The sequence below is a fragment of the Chrysemys picta genome, chromosome 3 (assembly GCF_011386835.1).
Source record: "Chrysemys picta bellii isolate R12L10 chromosome 3, ASM1138683v2, whole genome shotgun sequence".
Classification (NCBI taxonomy): Eukaryota; Metazoa; Chordata; order Testudines; family Emydidae; genus Chrysemys; species Chrysemys picta.
Window position 1 is genome coordinate 83,997,706 of NC_088793.1, and position 15,550 is coordinate 84,013,255.

The following is a 15,550-nucleotide window of genomic DNA, read 5'->3' on the forward strand; positions in this document are numbered from 1 at the left end:
GGAGTTGCTGTTATAGAACATTGAACCCTTTGCCAGCTGGTACCAATGGGTCCTTATGTCACAATATACTGTGCTGGACCCAACCCTGTTTCTTCTCTAATTTTGTAGTATGAAATAATAATATTTTAAAAAATTAAATTGCCCTCTTGATATTTTTATATAACCAAACTTCTCTATCTTTCTTCTGTGTCAAAATGACACAGCTTACTCAAATATATGAAAAGTAACATGTCAGCATACTAATGTTTAATTATTCAGGTTGTTTGTATTATGACATGAATTATTGGATGAAACATAGTAATAAGATTTGCAAAACCTGCCAGCTGTGGTTTGATCCATCTCAGCAAACCAAAACATTAGGTTTCAGAGACGGTAATTCACTCCTATCTGACAAAACCAGAATCAAAATGTGAAGCTAGGCAACTTTACCTTAAATCCATTGGTTTCAATCCCAGAAGGGTCTGTTATGATCATCTAAGCTGGCCTCCTGTATTACAGAACCCATACATTTCACTCAGAACTCCTGAATCTAGTCCAACAATTTGTGGTTGAAGTAGAGTGACTGTCAAGTATCAGGGGGTAGCCGTGTTAGTCTGTATCTACAAAAACAACAAGGAGGCTGGTGGCACCTTAAAGGCTTTAAGGTGCCACCAGACTCCTTGTTGTTTTTGTTAGAGTGACTGTGTAGCTCAAAAGCTTGTCTCTCACCAACAGAAGTTGGTCCAATAAAAGATACTACCTCACCCACTTTTTCTTTTTAGAAAGTCAGCCAATTCTGATTTAAAAACTCCAAGTGATGGAGAATTTTACTACATCCTTTGGAAATCTGTGCCAGTGGTGGTTTATCCTGTTAAAATTTTGTGCCTTGTTTCTAATTTGAACTTTGCTGACTTCAGCTCCAGCCACTGGCTTTTGTTACACATCCATCTGCTAGATTAAAGAGTCTTCTAGTGTGCTGATGCCTAAAGACTGATCAAACCACCTCTTGACCTTCTCTTCAATAAGCTAGTTAGATTGATCTCCTTTAGTCTCTTATTGTAAGGCAAGTTTTCCGGACCTCAAATCTTGACAATTTTCAACGTGTTTTACATACCTCCAGAAAGACATAAACTGTGTGAAATAAAAAACTTATTTTCTTTTGAGATGAGAATCTGAGCAACATACCAAACAGCTTTCTTACTCCTAGAGCAATGAAGTAGGGATTACATGAAAATACATCTAATAAGAAATACATTTCAATAAAATAATATCTTTGAACTCTGTTATTTATTAAAGAGCCATGGTAGCAAACTCCATACACTTTTTTTTTTTACATACACTCTCCTGACTAACAAAACACAAAAATAATGTTCAGTTTCCTGGGAGAGGATAATATTCTGAGGAGGTATGTAATTAATTGCACAAAGTGCTTCAGACATAGGAATTAAAAAGAGAGGGGTTTTAATTTTCAGAAAAGGTCTAACATTTTTAATGTCATATCTCAAAAACTATTTGGTTTATAAACTCCAGATTTTTTTTTATTTACTGATCCCCAATCAAGGCTAGTGCCTTTGAGTTTTCTGTGGAAAGTTTGATGGTTGATTTTTGAGTTAACCAAGGCTCCATTGAGTTTTTTGTGGTTCCCCATGTACTGTGGGACCTCCATTATTGGGGGCTGAGTTGGGAAAGAGCAGGATGAGTTATGCAGCCTAGAAAACCATAGGGTAGTGGATAGGGAAACCCTGAGTTTATGCCAAAGGTACTGGCCTCCTGCCCATCTCCCTAAGATCCATGTGGATCTCAGGGGGGCCTAAAAATTCTGGTGTGGAACCTCTTTTTTGTTTCACCAAGGTTCAAACTTCTGTCTTCCCATAGAGTGATTTAGGGGAAATGCCACCAGGTCTCTTCCCTAGGCCTTTCTTCTGTGATTTTTTTTTTTACAGCGGATGGACAAAAGCAGGCCTAGTGGTAGACATTTGTTTAATAAAAGCAAAAGTGAATTTAGGAAACTTTCCATATAAAAATGATCTTATAGTCATAAGTCCCTGTGTAGTAATTTAAAACAACAGTAACAAGGAACAGAGGGGTAGCCGTGTTAGTCTGAATCTGTAAAAAGCAACAGAGTGTACTGTGGCACCTTTAAGACTAACAGAAGTATTGGGAGCATAAGCTTTCGTGGGTAAGAACCTCACTTCTTCAGATGCAAGACTTGCATCTGAAGAAGTGAGGTTCTTACCCACGAAAGCGTATGCTCCCAATACTTCTGTTAGTCTTAAAGGTGCCACAGGACCCTCTGTTGCCTGGTAACAAGGAAGTTATACATTTAAAATTCAGAGGATTGAGAGATAATTTTTACAATAAATATGTAAAAATCAATTAATGAGGTTGTAGTTTAAAAAAAAACCCTGAACAGCTGATACTGACAATGCTCAGGGAAAGTTCCAATTTCAACTTTAATTTTGCCTTTTGTTCTCACTTCTCCTCCTCTTAACAATGAGTGAAACCGCTTAGAGAATCCACGTCACCCCATTGTCATTATGAATTACAATGGAAGGGTTCAACAGAGCAGGTGGGGATGGGGTCTGGGAAGTGGAGCTTATGGGTAAGGAACTGGGAAGAGCAGGTGGCGGAAGACTGGGATGAGCATTACTTTTGGCATTTCCTGATTTCTGAGTGCTTGATATTGCAACCTTAATAATCTTCTTTTGACCAAGTTATTTTCATATGTAATTTCCTAGGTTTTTTTAAAAAACAAACTAAAAACACAGAAGTTCCATTATGTGGAACCATATTGACCCCCACCTCGATCATCAGTGGGTTGGGACCTTTAGATCCGCAGCACAAACCTCTACCACTTGACCTAATGGCTGTTGTCCTCCCTGTGCCACTAGAAGGATAAGAGAGACATTCTGCCATTCAGTTTTACAGCTGTTTGCTAGACTGCAGGAGCATGCTGAGACTCAGGAATCCTGGGCTCCTCTCCTCTGATCATCTCTGTCCCTATTACCACTTCTGCACCAGTTCTTGCTCCTGTTTCTCGTATCACATCTCTCTCACCTCCTCCCTCACGCTGCTCTTCACCCTTCACATTCAAGTTAGGCTGCTTTCTCCTCCGGCCTGCGCACCAGGACAATGAGCACTAAAAACATGCAGGTGAATAAGAGTGGCAAACGGGAGTTTTTGAGGGAGGATCTGTAGATCCTGTGCTTGGAGGAAAATGGACGTAGTGAGTTGTGGGTGTGGTCTGTTTGTCTTAGTAAGGACCGTGAGGCTGGGGTTTGGAGCCCCTGAATTGGCCAGAGAGATCTGTTTGTTTTGACCCTGTGAGGACTGTGTGGCTGGGATCTTGGGTCTTCGAATCCTACTCAGTATTCGAAGTCTGTGTGGTTAATCCCTCCCTGTCGGTGAGGGGATGGAGATAAGCAGCGAGACAAAAAGTCAGTTGCTAGGCGAACAGAGGAGTTTCAGAGAGAGTTCACAGGACAGAATGCGGTTCCTTCTGTTTAGGTATGGCTCACACCAGGTAGTGGATATGGACAGTGAGGAAATACCTGTTGTTACTTGACTTGGATGTGCTCTTTTCCTTTTGTTGGTAGACGGAAGAAATTTCTGGTCTATGAAGTGCAAATTGAGAGCCATACTGGAGGAGAAGGTATGTGTTTGGAGTGAGAAAACGAAGACTTATTAGACAACCAGATCTAGAAATTGTTACCATAGACGCCACAAGGAGAAGGCTCAGTGATAAAGGAACTGAAGAAAGCAGAAACCAAACCGGACTGGCAATTTGTGACCAAGAGGAAAAAGAGAACCAGGAGGCAATCATCCCAACTGGAAGCATTGAATCATTGTGAAATACTCAGGGAGTCAACTACCGAGGAATAGAATAGAAAGTTACAGGGGACATATGTGCTGTATGAAACAAACTACTAAGAGAGGTTCTTCAGCCATCCTAAGAAGCTAAGTGTTCATTACCAGCAACTCCATATTAACAAGAATGAACAGAAAATTCAGCAAGGGACACTAGGACAGCAGGACAATACACTGTCTTCCTAGAGCAAAAATACAAGATTAATTGAAGGATGAGACAGGATTATGAAGTTGTCTGGCAAGTGTCCACTGGTGGTGATGCACATTGGGACCAATGACATGAAATCATAAAATCATAGAAGTGTAGGACTGGAGCGGACCTCAGCAGGTCATCTGGTCCAGTCCCCTACACTCAAGGCAGGAGAAGTAATAATTAGACCATCCCTGGCAGGTGTTTGTCTAACATGTTCTTAAAAACCTCCAATAATGGAGATTTTACAACCTCCCTAGGCAATTTGTTCCAGTGCTTAACTACCATGACAGTTAAGAACTTTTTCCTAATGCTCAACCTAAAGCTCCCTTGCTGCAATTTAACCTCAGAGGTTAAGGAGAACAATTTTTCACCCTCCTCCTTGTAACAACCTTTTATGTACTGAAAACTCATGTCACTCCTCAGTCTTCTCTTCTCCAGACTAAGCAAACCCAAGTTTTTTCAATCTTTCCTCATAGGTCAGGTTTTCTAGACCTTTAATCATTTTTGTTGCTCTCCTCTAGACTTTCTCCAATTTGTCTACATATTTCCTAAAATGTGGTGCCCAAAACTGGATGTAATAGTCCAGTTGCGGCCTAATCAGCGCAGAGTAGAGCAGAAGAATTATTTCTTGTATCTTGCTTACAACGCTCCTGCTGATACATCCCAGAATGCTGTTCGCTTTTTTTGCAACCATGTTACACCGTTGACTCATATTTAGCTTGAGCTGTGTGGAACTACACAGATTATAGAAGCCTTCAAGGACCTTGGAAGAGAGCTGAACAAGCTGAAAGTCCAAATGAACTTCTCAGAGATCCAGCCTTCTGCTGAGAGAAGGCAGAAAGCAGAAAATATTGGGGGGTAAACCATTGGCTGTGTGACTGGAGTGAAGCTGAAAGTTTTGGTTTTGTGGAACATCAGGCCACATTCCTGCTGGAGAAGGGGCTGTACAAAGAAGACAACCTGCATCACACAGTAACTATTTTGAGCCTCAGTATGATAGAATCGTAGATTCCAAGACTAGAAGGGACCACTCTGATCATTTTGCTCTGACCTCCTGTATAACACTAGGCCATGGAACTTTCCCAAAATAATTCCTGGATCATATCTTTTAGAAAAAGATAAATTAATGACTGGCCTGAATATTGGTGGTTGCCTAGCGACCAAAGATTATGACTTAATACATTCAATATGGGCAAACAGGGGACAGTCCCAACTAATCATATGTATACTTGGTGTTTAAAGAATGAAATGGTGCAATAAAGAATGAGTATAATTAATTCCAGTCAACATGGGATCAGGGAAACTAGATCTTGTCAAACAAATGTGATTTCATTCTTCGATGAGATTATAAATGTGGTTGATAAGGGTAACGGTGGATGTAATTGACTTTTGTAAAGCGGTTTGACTTAGTACTGCATGACATTCTGAATAAAAAATTAGCACTATATAATATCAGTAAAGCACATGTTAAGTGGGTTAAGAACTGTCTAAATGACATATCTCAAAAGTACTTGTCAATGAGGAATCAAAATCAAATGTGGGTGTTTTCAGTGAGATTCCACAGGGATTGGTATCAGGCCTGATGCTATTCAACATTTTCATCAATGATCTGGAAGTAAATATAAAATCAATCATGATAAAATGTGCAGGTGACACAAAGATTGGCAGAGTGGAGACAGGGCAGTCAGAAAGGGTATATCTAAACTGCGATGAAAGACCCACAGCACAGTCGTGGCTGGCCCAGGTCACCTGAATCAGGCTTGCCAGGCTCGAGCTGTGAAGCTATAGAATTGCAGTCTCGATGCTAGAGCTCAGGATGGGGCTTGGGCTTGGAGGCCCTCCTCCCTTGCAAGGTTCCTGAGCCTGGGCTCCAGTCCAAGCTCTAGCGACTACACTGCAGTTTTATAGCCCTGCAGTCCAAGGCTGGAGAGACTGAGTCAGCTGACCTGGGCCAGCTGAGGGTCTTTTACTGCAATGTAGACATATCCATAGAGTGATCTGTGTCACTGCATTCCTCTTTCCTAGAAATACAACTTTGCATTTGACTGTATTCAAATACATTCTAATAAACTGTTTTAATACATCCAAATGCAAAGTTATACATGTAAGAACGAGGAATGCAGAACATATCTATAGACTGGGGGACTGTATCCTGGAAAGCAGTGACTCTGAAAAGGATCTGGGGGTCATAGTGGACAAGCAACTCAACAAGAGAGCCCAGTGTCATGCTGTGGCAAAAATGACTAATGTGATCCTGGGCTGTTTAAACCGGGAAGTAGTACGTAGGAATAGGGAAGTTATTTTATCTCTGCATATGGCACTGGTGAGACAGACATGAGAATACTGCATCCAGTTCTGGTGTCCATATTTTTAAAAGGATGTTGAAAAACTGGAGAGGGTGCAGAAAAGAGAGACACACATGATTTGAGGACTGGAGAAAATGCCTTACAGTGAGAGACTTAAAAATCAATCTAAAGCTTAATCTGTTTAGTTTATCAAAAAGAAGATTGAGCAGTGATTTGATTACTGTGTACAAGTACATTCACAGGGAGGAAAGACCTCTAGAAAGATACTAACGGGCTCTTCAATCCAGCAGAGAAAGACCTAACAAAAACTAGTGGCTGGAAGCTGAAGTGAGACAAATTCAGATTAGAAATTAGACACAACTTTTTAACCGCTGGAACAAACTACCAAAGAAGGTGGTGGATTCTCCATCTCTTGGTGTCTTCATATCAAGACAGGCTGCCTTTCTGGCAAATATGCTTTAGCCAATCACAGGTTATTGGCAACTGTGTGAAATGTAATGGCTTGATATGCACGGGGTCAGACTAGATGATCTAATGGTTCCTTCTGGCCTTAAATTCTATGGATCTAACTATATTGAGGACTGGTCTACATTTATGGGCATCAGAGTAGCAGCCGTGTTAGTCTGTATCCGCAAAAAGAAGAACAGGAGTACTTGTGGCACCTTAGAGACTAACAAATTTATTAGAGCATAAGCTTTCGTGGACTACAGCCCACTGCATCCGAAGAAGTGGGCTGTAGTCCACAAAAGCTTATGCTCTAATAAATTTGTTGCATCCGAAGAAGTGGGCTGTAGTCCACGAAAGCTTATGCTCTAATAAATTTGTTAGTCTCTAAGGTGCCACAAGTACTCCTGTTCTTCTATTTATGGGCATGTCTACCCCAGAAACGTAAGTCGACCTATGTTAGGTCGACTTACAACCACTGGTGGCTGATGTCCACACTACCCTACTATCTGTTCTGGTGCCTCTCACCACAGCAGTGCTCTGCAGTCAGGAGGAACAAATGCAAGAAAAGTCTTGTTCCGTTCCTGCAGTCTTAGGGTGGAGCATGCTCAGTCACTCTGCCAGCGTGTGCTCAGTTCAGTCACACACGCAAGCTGTTTGGGGATGGAAGTATGCTCAGTGTATATGGCTCTGCTGAGCATGTATGAACTGTTATTTTCAGAGGCTTATAATTTAATCAAATTTGGTCAGATTTTCACAGGAACAGCGCAAGACATATTGCTGACATTAGGGCAGTTCCCCAACACATGTCATGTCACTGTTCCAAAGCATGGTGGCACTAGAACATTTCAATGAAACACTTATAAACATTTAACATGGGCAGAACAATATTTTTTTTTCTTAGCTTCATTCTCAAACAGCAGAATGGTTTTAGGCTGAAACTTTCCAAAAAAATTCAGCCTGGGGCAGCCATCCGGTATGGAAAATTTCAGGCCAAACTTTGCTTATAGTATAGTTATAAGCAACTAAAAACACGGTTTTATAACAGAAAGTAGCTACCATTGCCACTGATAATTTTCTATCTAATCTATCTCTGATGTTGTCTTACCCAAAATAAAATAGTGTGGGTAGACATCTTTGCAGCTATAGCACCTTCCCCCTGAGGTCCTCAAAGCATTATACCGAACATGGGGGGGAGGGATAGCTCAGTGGTTTGAGCATTGGCCTGCTAAACCCAGGGTGGTGAGTTCAATCCTTAAGGGGGCCACTTGGGGATCTGGGGCAAAATCAGTACTTGGTCCTGCTAGTGAAGGCAGGGGGCTGGACTCAATGACCTTTCAAGGTCCCTTCCAGTTCTAGGAGATGGGATATCTCCATTAATTTCATTTCATTAATCAATTAAGTCTTTTTCTCGTTTATCATGTTCAACAACATTACATAATTTAGGACAGGAAAAATAAGTGAGAGTAGCAGAGCGTGTCAGTTGTAATTGGAAATTCTTATTGATTGCACTGTAATGTTGCTGCTCAGAAGATATCAGGTGGAGTTTTCCCATACAAGCATATGCCAGCTGATATGGTCTGATACGTGATTATCTCCTTGGCACAAAAGCACAGCAATGAACTTAATACATTACAGATTTTTCTCAAACCTACTAGAGCCCTTGCATGTTCCAGAGTGCCAGAACTCTTTGATGGGTTTATGCTGAAGAGGATGTGTGAGAGGACAAACTCTCTTGCATAAATTGTAGAAACAAGTTATTATTTACCATCTGAGCACAAAGTCAGACTTGTTCTCCATGGCAGTATGTCATAAATTTGGGTCTTAGGTAAACTCAGGGGCAATTCAATCTGTAATGATACAAGTCCTGAAATAAGTAGAATTCTCAGTTATGATCAACTAACATAGGATCATGAAAGCAGAAAGATAAGACAAACATATACAATTAATTATTTGGTTTATCGGTTCATGTGACAGCGTTTAAGAACATAATTTATAACAAAGCAGGATGAAAGAGGTTTAACCTATTTTGGATGCTTTAAAAAAATCATGTGTAGCAACCTTTCTGTACTTCAGACCCACCAAAGATTCATGCTGGTAGTTCAGAACTGGCCATGACTTGCACATAATCTTCTACCATTTGGAACGGATACCATAATTTTGTTTTTCCTTGTTCCAAGACATTTCTCAACGTCCTCTGATGTTACAGAATATAGCTGTCTGTTTTTATCAAACATCTATTCTTGGCTTCGACATCCTCTTCTGTTCCAGGCTCCAGATAAACAAACAGACTTAATTAGTTTGAGGTACCTGAGAGAGGTGGTGAGCATAGGAGTGAGATGCAAATACTGAGTTCTAATGGTAACATTGACCCCCTTCCACGCTCTGTGCCCTTGGATAGGTCACTTAATCTCTCTCTCTCTCTCTCTCTCTCTCTCTCTCTCTCTCAGTCACTACACTTCTGTGTGAAGAATAAATTTAGCTACATGACAAGAGTATTACAAAGTTTAGTTATGTCAGGTACTATATACCAGTGGTTCTCAAACTTGGGCTGCCACTTGTTCAGGGAAAGCCCCTGGTGGGCCGGGCCAGGTTTGTTTACCTGCCGCATCCACAGGTTCGGCCAATTGTGGCTCCCACTGGCCGCGGTTTGCTGCTCCAGGCCAATGGGGGTGGCAGGAAGCTGCAGCCAGCAAGTCCCTCAGCCCACGCCGCTTCCCATAGCCCCCATTGGCCTGGAGCGGCGAATCGTGGACAGTGGGAGCCGCGATGGGCTGAACCTGCGGACGCAGCAGGTAAACAAACCGGGCCGGCCCGCCGGGGGCTTTCCCTGAACAAGCGGCAGCCCAAATTTGAAAACCACTGCTATATACCACACAAAGTGCTATATTGTTCACAAAATGTTTGCAAAGTGCATAGACCACATAGCTAGTATGTAAAGAGAAAGGTTGCAATTAAAATGGAGTCTAAGGAACAGGATCCTGTCAATTAAATAGCACCTATAATTATCATCATTAATTACCAGATTTTAGAAGACTTTCAGATGGATTAGACCAGATGCCTTGAAATTAACAAAATGCTTAATAAACAATATCTTTCCTTTCTTACACATTTGGTCAGTCAAAGAGCTATGATAATGTAAATATCTAGAGAGGTCAAATAAACATTTCTCCCTCACTTATTTTAAAAAGAACAGATACTAATTAGATGTAAAATTCTCAAATTTGCCAACTGAAAATTATAAAAGTGCAAATAAAATATCTCCTGAGACTGAAGACACATGAAGTTTTTCATGACTGTATGGAAAGTCTCTCTTTTCCTCTGCTCTTTCTTCCATTCTATTTTAGTTACATTTTACCTTGTTTTAAAATTGATAACTGCGACAACTGTGACTCTTCAGTCTTAGTCTAGTATAAATTAAATAGACAGAAGTATACATTCTAGATATAGGAAAGTTCTCCTTATTCTTAAGGATTAGAACATATTCTAGCTGCTCTCAATATTGCCTGATGCACCTTTTAAAGATGCTCTCACCTATGCATAGCAAATGCTGCCCTCTGCTGGCACTATTCACTTATATAATGTATCCAAAGCACATCTTAGCCTTGGTCTACACTATAGTTATGTGGACATAAGGCAGTTTATGTCGACCTAAGACCTTGTCTACACTACAAAGTGTCAACACTCCGCCCCTGAGCAAACCTTTCCCCCTTAGCTTCACAAAGATTATGTAACATACAACATGCGGCTATGACCATGGGAATATTATCCTCATTGAGGATAATCGCCAGAGCGCCTTTAATCTGCCAAAGGCACATTCTACTGCCATCCAGCACCTACTCAGCCTGTTGTTGAACTGCTTCCTACTGCTGTCCAGGTTTCCCATATAAGGTTTCATGAGCCATGGGTGTAAGGGGTACGCTGGGTCTCCCAAGATCAATATGGGCATTTCAATATCCCCCACTGTAATCTTCTGCTCTGGAAAGAAAGTTCCCGCTTGTAACTTTCTATACAGGCCAGTGTTCCTGAAGATGCGTGCATCATGCACCTTCCCGGACCACCCCACGTTGATGTCAGTGAAACGCCCACGGTGATCCACAAGCACCTGCAACACCATGGAGAAATATACCTTCCGATTGATGTACTCTGTCACAAGGTGGTCTGATGTCAAAATTGGAATGTGTGCGCCATCTATCGCCCCTCCACAGTTAGGGAAACCCATTTCTGCGAAGCCGTCCACTATTTCAAGCACGTTTCCTAGAGTCACGGTCCTTCATAGCAGGATGTGATTAATTGCCCTGCACACTTGCATTAACGCAGCCCCAACGGTTGACTTCCTGACTCCAAATTGATTTGCAACTGACCGGTAGCCGTCTGGAGTCACCAGCTTCCACACAGCGATTGCCACACGCTTTTCCACCAATAGGGCAGCTCTCCTGCGATTAACTGCACTGCCATCTGTGACATCTTCATGACAGTTATCAATGCATAGGAGAGCTGTGCAAGATCCATCCCTTCTCACAAAGATGCTGGGATGCATAACAAACAAGGGCCGTTGAAATATGGCACGAAAGAAAGCTGGAAGCCCATGGAATGTTTGGACAGAAAGCAATGCATCGTGGGACATTGAGCCCAGTCCCAAGATGCGCCGCGATCTGCTCTGCCTTCCCACAAGACCTAGCAGCAGAAGGTGTCGAGCTGGACTGTGGGATAGGTACTCACAGTGCACTGCTCACACTGTCGATGCTAGTGCCCCAAGTGTGGACGCGCTCTTCTGACAGAGGGAGGGAGTGTGAACATGCCATACCGATTTTATTACTATTGAGCATCGACATAACTTTTGTCAACAAAACTCTGTAGTGTAGACGAGGCCTACCTATGTCAGTGTACACATTACAGCCTTGCTCCCGCTGATGTAAGTGCCCTACTACACCGACATAATAACTCAAGCCCTATGCCTCTTGTGGAGGTGATGTCGATGTAGTTAGGGCACTGCATTACTTACATCCGCTGTTGGCTGTTTCTTTTGTCCATTTCAAGCCTCCATGCTAGAGTCATGAATAGACAAGAAAATCCTCCCTGCTCTCAGCTGGGCTGTTGCCAGTTGCCCAGGCTCCCCACTCTGAGCTGGCCTGCCCCCATGCTTCCGATTCCCCACTCCCAGCCAGTCTGCTGCCCAAGCTCCTCGCTTGGAACCAGGCTGCTCCTGGGGTCCCGGCTCCCCGTTCCATGCCGGGAGCCCAGGTGCTGTCTGGGTCCCGGCTCCCTACTCCCCACTGGGAGCCTGGCTACACCAAAGCTCCCGGCTCCCCGTTGGGAGCCCAGGTGACTGCCTCACTTCCGGAGGGAAGTGAGAAGGCAAGATTCTGAGTGGCTGCCCCGCTCCCGATGGGGAGTACGGACTTGAGAGTCCTGGGGGCTGTTCCACCCCCAGTGGGGAGCAGGGAACTGAGAGCAGAGGAGGGGGCAGCCCGGCTCCCAGCGGGGAGCAGGGAACAGAGAGCGGGGGTGGGGAGCAGGGAGCTGCTCCTCTTAGCTCGATGGAAGTGCTCCTGGTTAGGACGCACAACACAGACCGAAGAAGGGGAGTGTGGACATGAACCACCACAGTAATTACTGCCATGGCTGTAAGTCAACCTAATATAGTTCGACTTAAGTTTTCAGTGTAGACATGCCCTTACCCTATTTTTACATTGATAATCTAACTTTATGCTCTGATGTGCTATATATATACTGCATTTTCATCATTATTCTAAGTAGTTAAATAGCTCCTTCCATCCAAGAATCTCAAATGTTAATTAGTTTGTCCTATCAACATCAGAGTAAAGTATTTTTATAATACCCATTGTGTTGATGGGCAAACTGAAGAACAAAGATTAAGTGATTTGACCAACATAACACATACTGGCGGAGAACCAAGGATTCCTACCAGCCCTGGCCTCTCACCACTAGATCACATACTATTCTATAGCAAAGTAAAAAAAAAAAAAAGTGATCCAAATCTTTTAAAGCGTTTCCACCATGTTTTTAGTTTGAAAGTTGTTTTGCCTCCTTGTAACCTGCAAACTGTAATTTATATTATATTATTATTTATAGCGCAGCAGTGCTTAAAGGCTCCAGTCAGGATTGGGGCCCCACTGTGCTAGGGGCTGTGCATATTTATAGGAGGACCCAGTCCCTAGCTTGACTAGATTATACTTTAATATGAAAGCAGATGCAACAAGCAAGTGTTAAAATAGAGAGTCAGAGAGAGAGGAAGGGTAGGGACTGAGCACTAAGTTAAGAAGCTCACTGGTGGAATTTTCAAAAGCACATAAGTGACTTAGGAGCATAAGTCCCCTTGATTTTTCTAAGTTAAGTGGTTTTGTTAATTTTGGTGGCTTTTCTCTCAGGAGAATTAAGACTTGTGCTGTTATAACCCACCTCCTCTCAAGTCCCTTGTGTTCTTATGTCAGTACTTCCCCCAAACTGTAAGCACTAGCATGTGTGTCCAGTACGAAAGGGGTTTTGAACGACTAATAGGCCAAGACAGGAGCAGTCACAGGAGCCTTTTCTTTGACTCTAAAAATGCTAAATCACACTCTGCTGACCACTAAAATGGTTTCCTTTCCTCACCCAACGTATGCAGTGGTTTTGCAATATTGTCAAACCCACAAATAAACATAAGAGCAGAGCTCTAAAAACTCTGCACTTGTGTGAGTGTCTGGCTTTTGACACTGGAAATTCCCTACTCACTCATTCTGTACCCAGAAATAACTCACAATTTCTTTGGTTCAGTTTCAAATTGGCCACCTTCAGCTTATCACAGACCACTTGTGAATGTTTTAGTGCGCACCTGGATACCATCTAAGTATAGCAGACAGGCTGAGAGGGGATGCCATGTGATACCCTCTCCATTAGCCTCTCAAATATACTTGATGCACTGCACAAGCCAAAAGCCATCACTATAAACTCCCATAAGCCTTGACCTGCTATGAAAAGCAGTTTTTTCCTTAGCTTTTGGATTCAATTCCACTTGCCAATACCCACTTTGAAGATCCATTATAGAAAACCAAATTGAACCTGCTAGGATATCATCTATTTGTGCTAATGGATAAGAATCCTTTAAAGTGACTTCGTTTCATTTTCTGTAGTCGACACAAAATCTGGTGCTGCTATCCTTTTTCCTAACCAACACAAGGGCCCAAGGACTGGTTGCAGGTTGATTATTTATGCCTTCCCCAGACATTTCCGCAATGGCCTAGTCCCTCTTTGCTACTGTTAAACAGGGAGGGGGTGTTTTAATGGGTTGGTTTCCTCCCAGTACCAACCATGTGCTGGACCAGTAGAGTACAACATATTTCTTTGCTGGATTCAGAGAACAGCTGAATCCTAACCAGAAAGTCTTTTAGACTCCCTGTTGTTCCTCATTTAAGTGTATAACACTGCGCTGGAACAGGTCCAATAGAAACTCTTGAGAGCTCACCTTCACCCTTTTCTCCCTTGGACTTTTACTTTGTGCCAGCATTTACCAGATCTACTGGTTCACACTTTGCAACCATGGTTCCCTTTTTCAGTTTGCTGCTTCACTTGTCAAACATTAAGTAAACAAATGGATCCGTTCTTGTTTCAGATCCAGAAGAGCTTTAGCAGCTCAGATTCTGCCTAGAGACTCTTCCCCCCCTTCCTGCTCCCCAAGTCTCAAAACAGGTTCCAGCTACTCCCCATCTTTTCCCTTGCTGGAAAACTACCACAGCATGTAGCTGTTATAATGGTTTCTGCTCCTGGAAGCACAACTCCTCTTTCACTGCAAACCAATTGCCTACAAACCATGTGTATAACCTGGGCCATATCTTTAAACCACCATACCAGATCAGATCACTGGTCTGTCTAGTTCAGTATCTTGTCTCTGGAAGTAGCCAATATCAGAGGCTTCAGTGGAAGGTGCAAGAAACCCCACTGTGGACCTTTTTAAAGAGCAGTCAGTCCATATAGCCCATGTCAGTAGGTCCGTACGAAAATGTCTTAGAGTAAATCTTCAGAATGTAACCATAGGTAAAATGTAATCGCTGTCTTTTACCTTTAAAAATTCACAAAGCTGTCCAGTACACTTAAGCTGTCAACCATGCCTTGAGTTTTAAATTTTGTATACCATACTCCTCACCATGGTATCAGAGTGTTTAGCTATCTATGTTCTTCATCTTCAACCTCAGACATGTAACTGAATCACAGGTCATGCCCCAAGTTCAATTATTTCTCTCTTGAATCATAATCGTAAGGGCATTGTCTTGATTCTGTGCATCATCAGCCTAATTGCTTACAGAAGAATGATTTCCCTGGAATTTGTAGAAAGGGCTTTATATATTTATGTTGTTCAATATGTAAATTCACAAGCATCTAGGTTTTGAACAGTTTTTGACTTTTAGTAAATGTATCTATTCTAAATTGTATTGTTGTGTACATGATTTTCAGCACTCAGTATTCTTAATTATCAACCACTAGTCTTATGTATTTCATTAAGGCTGGACCTGTAATCTATTTCAGCATCAATCAATATAATATTTTCCCTTTGTTTAGAAAAGGACATTTCATCCTAACTTATGTAAGGCATCTTTTATCTACAAAAAACAAGTTTTCTATAGGACATACTTTGTTGTCATTGCTGAGCGGGATGTTTTATACTCTTGTTAAATGAAGAGCTAGCTGTCCATATATCACTACCAGGAATATATAATGGAAATAGAAGAGTAACCCTGAGAACAGTACAGTCTACAGAGAACAC

General features: G+C 42.1%; 1 protein-coding gene across 4 annotated transcripts in view; it reads left to right on the forward strand.

Annotated features, from left to right (window-relative positions):
* The window catches only part of AFG1L (AFG1 like ATPase), a 130,709-nt gene that overhangs the window by 103,640 nt on the left and 11,519 nt on the right, over window positions 1-15,550 (forward strand). The window lies entirely within an intron of this gene.